This window comes from Oryzias melastigma, linkage group LG7 (assembly GCF_002922805.2).
Source record: "Oryzias melastigma strain HK-1 linkage group LG7, ASM292280v2, whole genome shotgun sequence".
Taxonomy (NCBI): domain Eukaryota; kingdom Metazoa; phylum Chordata; class Actinopteri; order Beloniformes; family Adrianichthyidae; genus Oryzias; species Oryzias melastigma.
In genome coordinates, this window is record NC_050518.1 from 33,032,635 (window position 1) to 33,046,493 (window position 13,859).

General features: G+C 42.8%; 1 long non-coding RNA gene across 4 annotated transcripts; it reads right to left on the reverse strand.

The window, feature by feature from the left end:
• Nucleotides 1–354: 354 nt before the first annotated feature.
• Nucleotides 355–12,894, reverse strand: LOC112140867. Of its 4 annotated transcripts, XR_002918279.1 has the most exons (6): nt 12,727–12,894; nt 4,095–4,222; nt 3,745–3,935; nt 2,006–2,070; nt 581–715; nt 355–497 (listed from the first exon to the last, which is right to left on the reverse strand). It is a non-coding gene; the product is annotated as an uncharacterized LOC112140867 (long non-coding RNA). The 4 variants fall into 4 exon arrangements; XR_002918278.1 differs by lacking the exon at nt 2,006–2,070; XR_002918281.1 differs by lacking the exon at nt 2,006–2,070 and having other exon boundaries at nt 12,715–12,894.
• Nucleotides 12,895–13,859: the final 965 nt, after the last annotated feature.

Below are 13,859 nucleotides of genomic sequence, written 5' to 3' on the forward strand. Positions count from 1 at the left end.
GGTCGTTTAAGTTTTGTTCCTAACCTTAGGAACAACTAAAAAAGCCAATCCCAGGATAAATGTATCCAGAAATGTACAGAAACTCTGTGTGCAGCTCTCCCTTCTTCTGTAAACTGTAACTCTAAAACAAGAACCGAGATGACGACGGTGTCGAGCTGCAATGACAAACATCTGCCTGAAAGCAGACGGTGTTTTCTGCCGGTTTGTCCTCGTCGCGTTCGCTGTTGTTGCTCTTGCAGCTCTCTTGTCTCACAACAGATGTGATGGTGGTTTAACTACACAATATTTTTGAGTCCATGGCTGATACCAGCTTCACATGGGATGTAACATGGAAAAATCCTCCAAACAAACCAAAAAATGTAACTTTTTAATTCTTTCTTCCTGTCGACCTCTGTTGGTGACATGAATCTGTCACTCGATGAATCTTGTCCGTTTGTGTCGTATCCACAGAGGAAGTCTGAGTCATGGGACAGTAATTGGGGTCAAACTCCGCTGGCCTGAGAGAAAATTAAAAACTTTCAGAGCACAAAAGAAAAAAGCTTCCTTGAGGATGAATAACTGAGTTCCTGTAATTTTTTACCTTGATGAAAATAATGATGAATTTCTTCAAACACACGAGCTCCACGGATCCGGTAACAGACATTCACTCTTCAGATTCACTGGCGCTCAAGGACGTTGTTCAGCAGGAGCAGTTTCCCCTTCAAATGCAAATGTCCTGAGAAGACACAAACACGAGGACACTTTCAGAGGCTATGAGGAGGGAAGCTCATCTTCACTGTTTTAGGAAATGTTTTCTGCTGGGGAAGCATCAGAGACGATGATGGAGATGAGTCTGGAATGAGTCAGAAACCTCTGGAGAAGATGGAGCAAAGACAAACATCGACCAAAATGCACATTTCTGACAGTCTGAGCAAATAACAGCAGCTCCACTTTATGGGCGCCTTCCTTTTGTTGCAGGTTCTCACAGAAACACCCATTAATGGCAAATGTCCAAGAACCGTTGAAGCGATAATTGTGGTGGTTGAACGGACGGAGTCCGGTCAGTCATCCACATGCAGTCGGTTTGTCGTTGAGTTGGAGGTTTTTTTGCAGCCACACCTTCAGCATGTTCGCCCCTCGGACAAAACAATGAGTGCATTAGAGTGTGTTTTGGCAAAAAAATGTTCTTTGGTGAAAGAAATGTACTGGTAAAATCGTCAGAGAGCTTCTCTGACATAATCCCTGTTACTATAGCAACACATAGTCAAACACTGTTGGCGTGAGCTGTTTGCCCGGAGTCTCCGGTGAGCCAAGACCGGACGCAGAGATGTCAGGGAGAATGGTTTGAAACCTGACAGGAGACAAACTTGAAGACTTGATGGAAAGTTTGTCTTTCTGAGTTAAACAAAACCTCCCAATGAAACTACAAACCTTACTGGTATGAAAGGGCTCCAGCCAGACGTTACCGAATAGAATCAAAATGATCCTCTTGTTTATAATTACTAATGATCATATTCTACATTTAATTCATTCTCTTCACTCTGTACTGTTACCGTACCTCAATGTGCTGAAACAGAGAAGATTCTCACTGTTTTTCTGGCTACTTTTAAATTAGACTCAACGATATAATTTTCTCTGTCACAAAAACAGACCATGGGTGGAGATCCTGAAGTAGCCGGTTTACACACCTGTTTTCCTCCATGGTGACTCTCATCTACTGTCAGTAATAAATAACTTTAACTGTCTCTCATTTCAAAACTAGGTGTCTGAGAGGGACAAACAAACTCAGTTGAATCTACAGATCCAGTTCTTATCCGTTCATTCTCAGACCCACTAAATCCCTGTTGGGGTCGCAGGGTTGCCGGAGCCTGTCCTTTCTGCTGTTGGGGGGGGGGGTACTCTCTGGACAGGCTGCTGGTCTATCACAGGGTACACGACCAAACCATAACACTCCCACCTAAAAGCACTAGAGTCACCGATTAACCCCTGAAGCCGGATTTTGGAGTGTGGAAGGAAACTGGATAACCTGAACATGCAGCCTCCTCAGAGGGGATTTGAACCAGGGGCTAACCACTGCACCACCACACCGTCCTGGATGAGCAGAAGAAGATGAATGGAAGGATCATGTACACAGTAATCTACTGTTATCATTGCTGGAAGGACTTTGTGAAGCGAGCAGGAAAAGGAGAATTAAATAAGATTTGATTCTCCGTGTGATTCGTGTTGATTGTGTTTGTTCTGCAGCAGGAGGATCCATGTTTAAACTACCACCTCCATCAGGACTCCTGAAGGACTAGTTTGAGCAGGTAAAGCCATATTTGTTGTGATAGAAAAGACTAAGCGTCACCTTCCTCCTTTTTTAATTCTTTTTTTATGTTTATAATAAAGGGAGAGACCGAGGCCGATCTCGGGCTGGAGCAGCAGGTCTGTTTGCTCTGTTTTCAGAGGGTAAACCTCACAGATCAAGTAATGCTCTGATTTTAGAAATGCCCCGCCCCAGTCACAACGTTCCTTACGGATGGACACAGACATCGAATGGCCAAACCTGTACGGGACAGGCAGGTAGACCTAAAGAACTTGTAGGGTTGAAGACGACCCAGTGAGCCCGCATTCCGGAATGTTCTTCACATTTAGTTTTACAGTCATGCTGCTGGTGACACGTTACACAGGTCCAGGTTTCACCTGAGGGAGTGGTGAGATCTGGACTCCAGACACTTTCTTCAGACACCTTCAAAACACATGAATCCTGCTGGACAACATCTTTCCTCTGTGGGTTTTTTCATTCACAATTTGGATGTTTTTGGTTCTTTTCCAGGGAAAATGACTCGTTTTCTCTTCAGTGAGAGAGTTAATGCATCAGTCAAAACCCTGAGTGGGACTTGTGATTGAGACTTCACTGTCACTCTTACCAAACTGAAGTTTTTAGTGATCACAAATGCTTCTAAGTGTGTTCAGGTCTGTCGTCGTCTTCATTGTACAATCAGATTATTTCTGGGTTTGGACCTTCAGCCTTCACAACAATTCAGCATTTTATCACTTCTCAAACGCTGCTCTTTGTACACTGTCTTACAAACACACAAACATGTACACACATGGATGTAAATACTAGCATATCATTTTAAAGAGATTAAAAAATGAATAGAAATTCTTGAATAAACATGATGGTTTTCAGAGAGACAATAGGAAAATACTTTCCATCAAACTCATTTCAAAGGTGACGGATGACTTTATACTCCATCCATCCATTTTCCTGACCGCTTTTTCCCTTTCGGGGTCACGGGGGTGCCGGAGCCTATCCCGGCTACTGATGGGCGAAGGCGGGGTACACCCTGGACAGGTCTCCAGTCTGTCACAGGGCCGACTTTATACTCATTCGATATAAAATTAGATGACTTCCTTTCAGTCATTCTCTTGCCAACTGAAGTTTTTAATGATTTTTAATGTATATAAAGACATCTGTCAGCTGTCAAATGTATTTGATGGATGGTGTAAGGTCAAAGGTCACCTGTCAAAATGAGTTTGATGGAAAGTATTTTCCCATTCTCTCTATGTTCACTTTTGCCGGATCATATTGTGATCAACTTTTTTATTTTGTGTTTCCGCTGCTGTGTGTGAAGAGAGCTGCTCTGCTGGGGCTAAAAGATCAACCTTAGAGGAACGAGAGATGAATCCGTCATGAGTTTCTATTTTCTCATGCACTACCTTAGGCCTTTCAGACCAGCACCAAACAAAACCAGAAATAGAAGTAGCATTTGCATGTCTGACTGGCTGTATGAAGGCGGGAGTTTAGCATTTCAGATGAAGAGCAGGTCGCTGGTGTTCTTCCTTCAGCCTTCTGAGATCATGTTCTGGCCTCTACAGGTTAACCTTCTCCATCTCATTCAGTCTCCGTGGTTTGGGTCTCCATGATGAAGCACCTTCACAGTTTATGGAGCAGCAGCAGTTATGGTGAAACTCTGAAATAGTCCAGAATGAAAACATCTTCAGTCACTTTACAGTCACACTAATAAAAGGAGCGCCGGGTGAAAAGAATGATCCTGCAGATGCTGTGCGGACGGTTTTACACCTGAAGCCACAGCTTTATGCTTTTGGACCTCGCTGTCAGCCACACTTACTTCATCACCTGCCAGCCACTCGTCCTCACAGGCGGGGCTGCAGCTTCCTGTCTGGGTGAAGATGTTTCTCACCAGGAGCTGCTGGCCTCTTTGGAGTGTGAAGCTTTGACTCAACACCTCAACTCCACCTGCAGAATGTAGAGTGCTGCCAGTTATGAAGTCTACATAAAACAGAGCAAATCAATTTAATTTGATTTATTTATCCCAATATCACAAGAAGATTTGCCTCATTTCATGCTGGTAATTTTACAGAAGCAGAAGGTCAGTTGTGAAATATAAACAAAAGGGAAAATACTAAACAGACTAAATAAAACTGGTAATCCCTGCCTTAGACCCTCCCTGTAAGGACAAACTCCTGAAAAACCTGATTCAGGAAAACAGAAGAAACCTCAGGGATGAAGGAGAGATCCTCTCAGGACGGACAGGACATTTACCAGGACTGTTACAGAGGAATTATCTAACTCTACAACTACGTATTGGAATAGAGTTCAGGCGGATAGGACTGGGGGATGGGTGGGGGCGGGGGATGGGTGTCCATAGCCAAGACGAGCCAGATGCGAGGTCTACGACCAAGAAACAGAAGCACAGGTGAGCCTCCTGGGATCTGAAATCTGTCGTGCTCCCCAGAGGGGGTGAGAAAGAGAAACAACACATGAATCACACTGCACCAAACAGAAGCTCAGAGAACTACGTATGATAAATAATAAAGAATAGAGGAGAAGTAAATGAGAATGGAGAACAGAACAACAGAGCTGATGTGGATAATAACCATGATAGAACATCTAACATTCTATCATTATGAATCTAGACCCTCGAGAGCTACAGAATCCACCCGGACCCGGTTTATCAAACCAACTTCCCTCTGAAAATCAGAAACCCAACTTCCTGCTGTTTCACCCTCGATCTGCGTTCACAGCCGAGCACCTGTAACCCTTGTAAAGGTTTCTGACGTTACTCTCTTTCTCTGCTGAATGTCATTACTGCAGTGATGTTGTTGAATCAGATGAGAGTTGTCTGTTCAGCTGACCGATGTTTGTGTCCATATTTATCAAATGTTTTCTTAATCTCACAAATTCTCTTTAACGTTTCCTCAAATGCTTCTGCTCAGCTGTGGTTATTTACAGCTTCTACTATAAATTTGACATCCTCCATCTTGACTTTTCACCCCCCCCCCATATTCAGCTCACTACATGATCCGTGTTTTTCAGGCAGGTGATTCCTCCAGTTCATCACAAAAACTCAGACAGCTCAAGATGTTTGTATGAAACTTTTGCTTCTGAAGATTGGTGCAGAGTAAACCTGTGCGGATATTCCACTCACCTTTGTTCACACTCGCTCCCACTAGCTTACAGCCCCTTAAGACCCCAAACTATTATTCATGGTGCAACAAAAATGGCGAGCAACATCAAAGCTATCCAGTCATACAGTTTTAATCCTGATAGGAGACCGTGAAAAACAGTACCAAGGGGTGTTAAAACAAAGACGTTCATGGATCTATTGGTCTGACAGTGGATGCATCAGAATGGAGCAGAGCAGGGAGCTTGTGGTCCGGACATTGACATGAATATCAATGGACTGCAACCCCTCCCTTTTCCTGTTCCAAACAGGAAGGACCCGCCGGTTACAAGAAGGCCAAAGTCCCATTGACTTCCATTGACAGACAGTAATCTTCAGTCATTTGATTTGTCAGAATAATCATTCCTGCTTTGATTCTTCCTTCTTAACATGTTCTTTCTAATCCTCATTTTTTAAGGATATTTTTCAGTTATTCAAGTCATAAACTGACCAATCAGACACTTCAGTAAAAGTATGTGGCTCACGCTGGCCCCGCCTTAAACGTTTGATTGACAGATTCCTCTTTCAGTGGGAGGGGTGGCCAAAACAAGCTTCCTCCTGATTGGCTGACAGTACTTCCTCTAAAAACGTCACTCAGACCAACTCGGACTAATCACTGTCGACAAGTTGGAGTCGGTTTCAATATGGCGGTAGACACGCCAGGACGTGAGCTGTTCCAGAGCCGTAAATATTCCTATTTACGGCTCTGGAACAGACCAAGCAGAATTAACAGAAATGACTAAATTAGAATAAGATAAGACAAAAACATCTTTTTATGATAACAGATCATCAATAAACTGAAAAAAAGAAACGTATGATTTTTAACAACGGCCAAAATAATACAAACATTTCAGTCAAAATTGACCAAATGAATGTCCAAAAGTCAATTAAATTAAATCTCTTGGAGTTGTAATGGATGATAAACTCAAACGGAAATCATGTTAATTAGTTTAAAAGTAAAATTAGCAACAAACATTGGAATTTTATACCAAGAAAAGGATTTGTTTGATAGTAACTCCTTGCGTATGTTATATTGCTCTTTTATTCTTCCTTATTTTAATGATTGTACAGAAGTCTGAGGAGAAGCGGATTCGTACCAAGACATCGTCTCTGTTACAGAAAAGAGAACCAAGAAGAATCCAGGAAAAACAGCAAAGAACCAACCGATCATCTGGTATCTCATCTGCTTAAACCCTCAAACTTGGTTGATTTAAAAATGTTGTTGGTCCTGTTAAAAGCTAAAATAAAAATGTTTCCAGACAATATTCAGTTTTATGTAAACCAGCTTCTACAGGAAAGATCCTTTAAAGTCACTGTTGTAAGATCAACTCTGATTCAGACTCACATTTCAATTCAAGGCATTAGACTGTGGAAATGATAAAATAGAAGACTTCACGCATAACTGCTGCTCAATTAAAGAAGTCTTTCTTTTGTCGGACTCTGATTGTTCATACGTTTTTTCTTTTGGAAGTGTTATTTGAGCTGCATGAACAAGCAACAATAAACTAAAGTATGAGCTACAGCTGATTGATCAGACTGTACTGCTGTAGAGTCTCCTTCTCACATGTCCTCCATCATGAGAAAATGCTCCAACAACATCCTCAAAACACCCAAACACCACTGTCATAGGGGTGGGTCTTCAACCTAACATGATGGAGTCCATCCTTCTTGTCAGGTTCTCTCGGGTTTCTGCCCTCGACTCCACCGAGACTCTGCTTCTGGCTCGTTCTCTGCATTGAATTCCTGTTGAATTACGCTCTTGGACCCATTGATTTCCCACAATAGATGTGTTCCTTCTCTCTAACCTCTCCAGGAGAAACAGCCACAAAGTGGAAAGTGTTAACCCTTTAACCCCAGAGCTTTAGTTCCATTGTTGACGTTCTTTATATAAAATCTGTTCATCCAGTGAATGTATTTCCAGCTGGTTCTGAAGTGGAGACAGCACTACTATTAATACACGTTTGTAATATGTTGCATGTTGGTGCAAAGCTGTTTTCTCCACATCAGAACCCACGTTCCTACTCTAAAAGGTCGAGGAATGACAGTAGGTCAAAGAGAGAGTCCTGGTGATATCTCCATTGGTAAATATCTCCACACCCACTTTAGGACAGCAGAATGTTGTCTTCTCTTTCAAGAGTGAATCTACGACTCACCCTGCCTGCTGGACACTTAAGGAATAAAAGACATAATCTATGCTATTTACCTTATCTGCTTTAGACTCATCTCAACCAAGACTTCAGGATCTGTTTTGACATGATCCTCCTGAGTCTGAGTCTCACTGGATTGTCCGTCCCACTATCTACGGCAAATTCAAAGTCTGACATCTAGACTTTTTCTAAACGTTCTTGTGTGTGTGTGATTTGAGAGACGACTGTGTTTTTATTTCATCAACAAAAAGATACCAACAGTGTTGTTTATAAATTCTTGAAGGTTTTTGTCATCCAGATTCTCAGGTCAGACTCTTTCACTGATATCTGGTGTTTGGCTCCTGCATGCTGACAGACTGCAGAACTGTTAGTATGCGTCAAAACAAACACAAACTCATTTTAACTGGTCTACACTTTTTTCATCTCAAATCACCATAACAACCTCTGGAACATCAGGCCAGTTGAGTTGCAGAATTGTTTACTTCAGCTACAGAAAGAGAAGCTGCTGGAGGACACATCGAGTCATGGAGGAAACATCCTGAGACGCTTCATCTGAAAAAGCTGATATTACCAAAAAAAGGAACACAGTCAAACAAGACATTCAATTCAGTTTTATTTGTATAGCCCAATATCACAAAACAGTTGATTCCGTTTAGGAATCAGATCCAGAAAAGTTCCCACATGTAGTTCTGTGTCCCAGATAAGATGAGAACTTGTTGAGTGCAGAACCACAAATCCCGGACAACCATCGAGTCTGGACAGGAGTTTTGTGTTTCATGGAGTCAAGAGTAGCAGACAAATCCAGCAAAATAACAACATTGTTCCCATCCTCAGTCGTCTAAAAGATGTTGGTAAAAACCATTGACTTTAAAAATACTGGACTTCTGGAGCCATGAGGTCCCCCATTGGAAATGCATTACTTCCTCTCCTCGTGAAAGTAGGCCGCCGCTTTCACCGTCACTTCCTGAAACGGATATCGCCATTTGCAAACAATCTTCAGCGATTGGTCTGAGTCATAGCTGAGTCATGGAATCTACAGGAAGTACTGTCGCCAATCAGGAGTGAGTTTATTGTGAGTCTCCGCCTCTTTCCACGCCTCGACCACGAGACCGCGGATGTAAACAGCTTCTACTTTAATAACGCTGGAGAATTGTACAAGTCATTGTTGAAGCCTTTGAGGGAGAACCATTCCAACATTTGATTCTGTCAGCGGTCCTTTGGGATTTACTTACATTTATTCCTTTCTGTCGAGATAAAAGGAGCATTTGGGTGATGCCACGCACCCCCGCGCACAGCAGCAGCAGCTTGTCTCTTCTCATGCGCGGCCACGTTACAGTCTGATCAGATGCACGTGAGAAGCGCGTTCAGCGGTATTTAAAATAAATAACCATCCTAACAAGTGAACAGCTGGATCTTTTTTCTGTTTAAAATACGACCAGGTCCTTTCTAGTTTGTCTGGCGCTCCTCATCTGTCACTCAAACCCCCCAGATGTTCATGGATCTATTTGTCTGTGAGTGATGCATCAGAATGGAGCCAGTCCAGCCGACTGTTGTTTGTTTGCAACAACTACAGGCTTTGAAGCATGTTACGGCATGTTTTCATCTGCTCCTGATCCACACAATTTTGAATAAAGAAACACTCAGAAATGCAATTGTAATGTTCATTTTCTTAATATATGTCCTTCATATAAGGCTTCCAGAGCATGTCAAAGACATCAAAAACACAACTTTAATTACAACAGGTTTTTAAGTTGCTTGAGTTTGACTGCTCTATCCTAAAAACATCCGTTTTTAAAAATCGAGGGAGGACAGCGTCTGGAGAGGAACCTGAGGGCCTCGAGGCAGAGTGAAAGACTCAAACATGTGGAACACAGATGGAGGTCGGACAGACTCAGCAACAGCACAAAACAAAAAGAAGCAAACAAACGTCTCTTCAAGGTAAGAGGGAAGTGAACAAAACAGCATAAGAAGAGAGGAACACAGACAGGAAAAACAAGAAGCAGCTGTGACAAAAGGCAGGTGTGAACACTGACAGGAAGTAAACTGGACAGATGACATATGAGCAAGAACTTCACAATAAAAGACCGAGAACTGATGTGAAGCTACAAAAAAGAGCAGAGTGGAACCACAAACGCCAGGAGTCCAATCTGTGAGCAAGAGTCCATATTTAAAATGTATCATTGCCCCCTTATGCGCGAACAATTAAAAATATCTGTTTCATGTGCAAACAAAACCCCTCTGCACACCCACATGCTGCGCAGTGTTACTATGGCAACCATGCAGGGGGTGGTGGGTAAACAAAGCTGTTGATCTGAAAATGAAAAAACAAAATGCTGAGGAGTGAAAGTTGTGTTGTTGAGAACAGGGCCGGAGGGGAAGCCATCTTCAGAGCGAGAGTTCTCTGTCTGCAGCTGCTCTGGTCATGTGATCAAGTTATGCAAAGCTTCCTGTTTGGGTTTAACCCTTTAACACTTGAGGCGTCGCCGGTGACGCTTAAACACAAAACCTTAAACATGGTGTAACTCTTCAACCATTAACGGGATAAATCCCCCAGATTGTGAGAGAGAGAACTCCTCCACAATCTATGGAATTATCGTGTTAACGGTTGGAGAGTTACAGTAAATCAAAAACATAAAGTCTGGATTTCAGGTGTTAAAGGGTTAAAAACCAAAACACCTCTAGATGACATCAGTCCTTTCTCACAGTCTAGTTCCAAAGACGGTTTCACCGTCTGCAGAGTTTCATTCCTCCTGGTTCCATCAGAGCAAAGAGGAAAACAAACCAACAGGACTCGGTTGATCTTTTATTATTGGAGATGCTGAAGGTTTTCTCCGATCATGAACAATGATTATTCTTTATCATATTACTTTATGATTGTTTTAACTTTTTAGTTGTTGTTTTGTCAGGAGTCTGAGCTCTGTCTCCCCCTCTGGTCACCGGCGGGAACCGTCTCCAGTGTACTGACTGCACTACATCTCCCAGCAGCCCCAACGCACAGGTCCTAGATCCTGCTGACTCTCATTTGCTAATCACAGCACTGCTCAGAGCCTGACTCAGTGTGAAGTATTGTTTGTACCATCCTGCATTACTAAGCGTTTCTACCTGGACCTGATAATTCTCTGATTTCCTGCCGCCTGCCCTGACCCTCACCTGGACTCTGACCCCTCTACTCTCTTCCTGGATGACCTCATGCTCATGATTGACCTCTTCCTGTCTGACCCTGGTTTATCTTTGTGGACTCTTAGCTGTGTTTAGTTTCTGTCTGAACTAATAAAACTCAATTACAAAACAAACATATGTTGCAATACACTGGAAAGTATATGTCGATATATATTGCCAATATATTAAGAAATATTATATTAAATATAGAACCAGCTCAGTGGTCCTGTGGTAGAGTGTCTGCCCTGAGATTTGAAGGTTGTGGGTTCAAATCCAGGCCGAGTCATACCAAAGACCAAAAATTGACCCTGAGTCTCCCTGCTGGACACTCAGCATTAAGGGGTTGGATTGGGGGGTTAAACCACCAAATGGTTCCTGAGCACGACTGTGTCTGCAGCTCACCGCTCCCTCAGGGGAGGGGTCAAATGCGGAGAACAAATTTCACACACCAAGATGTGTTAACTTATTTGAAATTTCTAAAAATGTCAGTCATTTACCCATATATCTTTGTATATATGGCAGTATATGGATGGTCAACATATTTTTAATACATATATTATATAGCACATTTAATTCCATAGACCAATATATTGCAGTATAAATCACAATGTATTATATAGCATATTTCAGTGTAAGAAAACGGTAAAAGTTGAAGTATTTCAATATATTTCAATATACTGTAAATGTTTCCTCCATATATGGAACATACTGTAAATATATTGTTCTCCATATAATGAGAATTACAGTATGTTGCTGTTTCGTAAGGGCTGCTGCATGTGGAACCAGCTGTCTGCCTGTTTGTGACAGTTTTAATGCTTTGACTTTTAATGTATGGTGTCTTGCTCGACTGTGATCATGTTAAGGCGCCATATTGATAAAAGTGATCTGATTTGATGATTGAGCTGGACTCAGATGAACAAAAAGAGACAAATTCCGCGATTAGAAACACCGACTGATCAGAAAAAGACGAGTGGACATCACTGCTGCTCGTCTGAAGATGAAGGACAGAGCGGGAAAACAGAATGAGAGCAATTAAAGTCTGCGTGAACAAACAGAACAGGAAACGCATCACGCTGTGACAAAATGACGTTTGCAAGTTTTCCATTCAGCTTTCACCGAGTCTCCTCAGAGGAGCACAGGGCATCAGTGGAGGTGACGGCTGCTCCAAGCTGGATCTGCTTTAATTGGACACAACGGTGACATTCTTTAATTGCTGCCTCTACATTGTTTGAAGATGTCACAGAAATCTGAGTGTCTGCAGACGAAGTAAAGCAGCTGCTGTCCCTCCGACACACTTAAACTGAGCAGATGACGGTTTCTTACTGACAGTCTCTGCTTTTCATAATTATGTATTCTGAGATGGATTTGTAAACTCAACCCACTGTAATGGTTTTGCCTCACGTTCTCCTCTGGGCGTCTTGGTAGTTATGAACGGCGAGCATAAAACCAGATGAAGTGCTGCATTACTGCTGACTGAGAACACGACCGTGTGTGAAATGGTGTGTCGAGGGATCATTAAATCTCTCACAGAAGGTTCAGCAGCTGCATAAGCTCATGATTCATGTTTGTGGAAGAAGACAAAGTCCTGAAGAGATCAACCAGCGACGGACGGACGTGGGCGTCGGCCTTTCTGCACGCCGCCCTATACAAGACCACAACCAGAAAGTACAGGTGGTGTTAGTGACGTGTCTCCTCCGTGATTGTATGAAGAAACATTTTGAGTTGTATGTACTTGAAAAGTAAAAAAACAACCATGTGGTGATTTTAGCCTTCAATGTGGAGCTCCAGTGTTTATTTTCTTTGATTTACTGTAACTTTTCACGCGTTAACACGATAATTCCAGTAGATTATGAAGGAGAAAAGCGGCTTCACAATCCACTGGAATTATTGTGTTAACGCATGAAAAGTTACAGTACGTTAAAGTGTTCAAGCGTCACCGACGACGCCTCGAGTGTCAAAGGGTTAACGCCCAACCATACCCTAATGCTTACTGTCAAAACCAGTCCTCGTTTCCCCTCAGGTTGTACCATCCCGAGGGCCAGACGCTCCACCACTGCCGCTCCATCAGATCACGTCACACTCCCTGCGTGTCAGCGATCCGTGTCATCTCCAATCAATGAACTCACTACGAAGGAAACTCCGGATCTCTGTTCGTGTCATTTTACCTCAGCAACTGGCCTTAAAAGTTGCCATGGAAACGCTGGTTTTTCTGACTCAGAAGCTGAAGTGAGCGTCCCTGAAACTTGTGAAAGATGTGTATCCAGGAGCAGAGCTGGGAAAATAATGCAGAACTCGACTCCAACACAAAACCACTGCAGGCAAGGTCAGAGCCACAGACGCACACGTTCACATCCTCAAACACACACACAAACACACACTCTGTAAGACAAAAGGATTCACACCAACCCACCACTAGAGGTCAGCAGAGCATTCTGTTCAGCTGAACTCTGCAGTTGAGAACAAAAGCATCTTTCCTTTCTACTTGTTTCCATTCCAGATTCTTATCAAGTCATGAATTTACAACAGAAACAATGAGTCCCTGTCACAAACCAAATAAAGATTTTTGTAAAAACAGCAGAGCTCTCAGGGCCGCCGTGCACACATCACAGAGGCAGTTCTGGCTGGATTCTGGTGGGAGGCCCGGCTCATCTCTGCTGCCGCTCTGCTTTGTTTGATCAGAGATGGAGGCTGATCGATACAGCTGCATTCACAAAAAAGAGACAAAGGTTTCACACCAAACACAGCAACAAATGCTGGTGTGAGGCGAGTTTGTGTCCTAAAACAGAGTGAAAATGTTTGAGATCCGTTCAGTCATATACAGCTCTCAGAATATAAACTTTATATACGTATAGACCTATTTCTCTCAGAATGAGAAAGGGATTTTGAATGTTGGGACTATGGCAGGAAAAGGTAGAGAGTTAGGCCCAGTCCGAATTCCTCCCTTCCCCTCCATTTGAAGGGGCATTTTTACTGCTAGTGTGTCCGGAATAATTCCTTTTAATCCGACCCTCCAAGAGGAGGGACATAAAGTCCACTGTCGGGAGGGTAGACCGCGTCGCGCCTTTCTTCACGTGGGTGTTCTCTGAACCACAGAAGTTGACATGTAAATGTGAGTAATGACTCG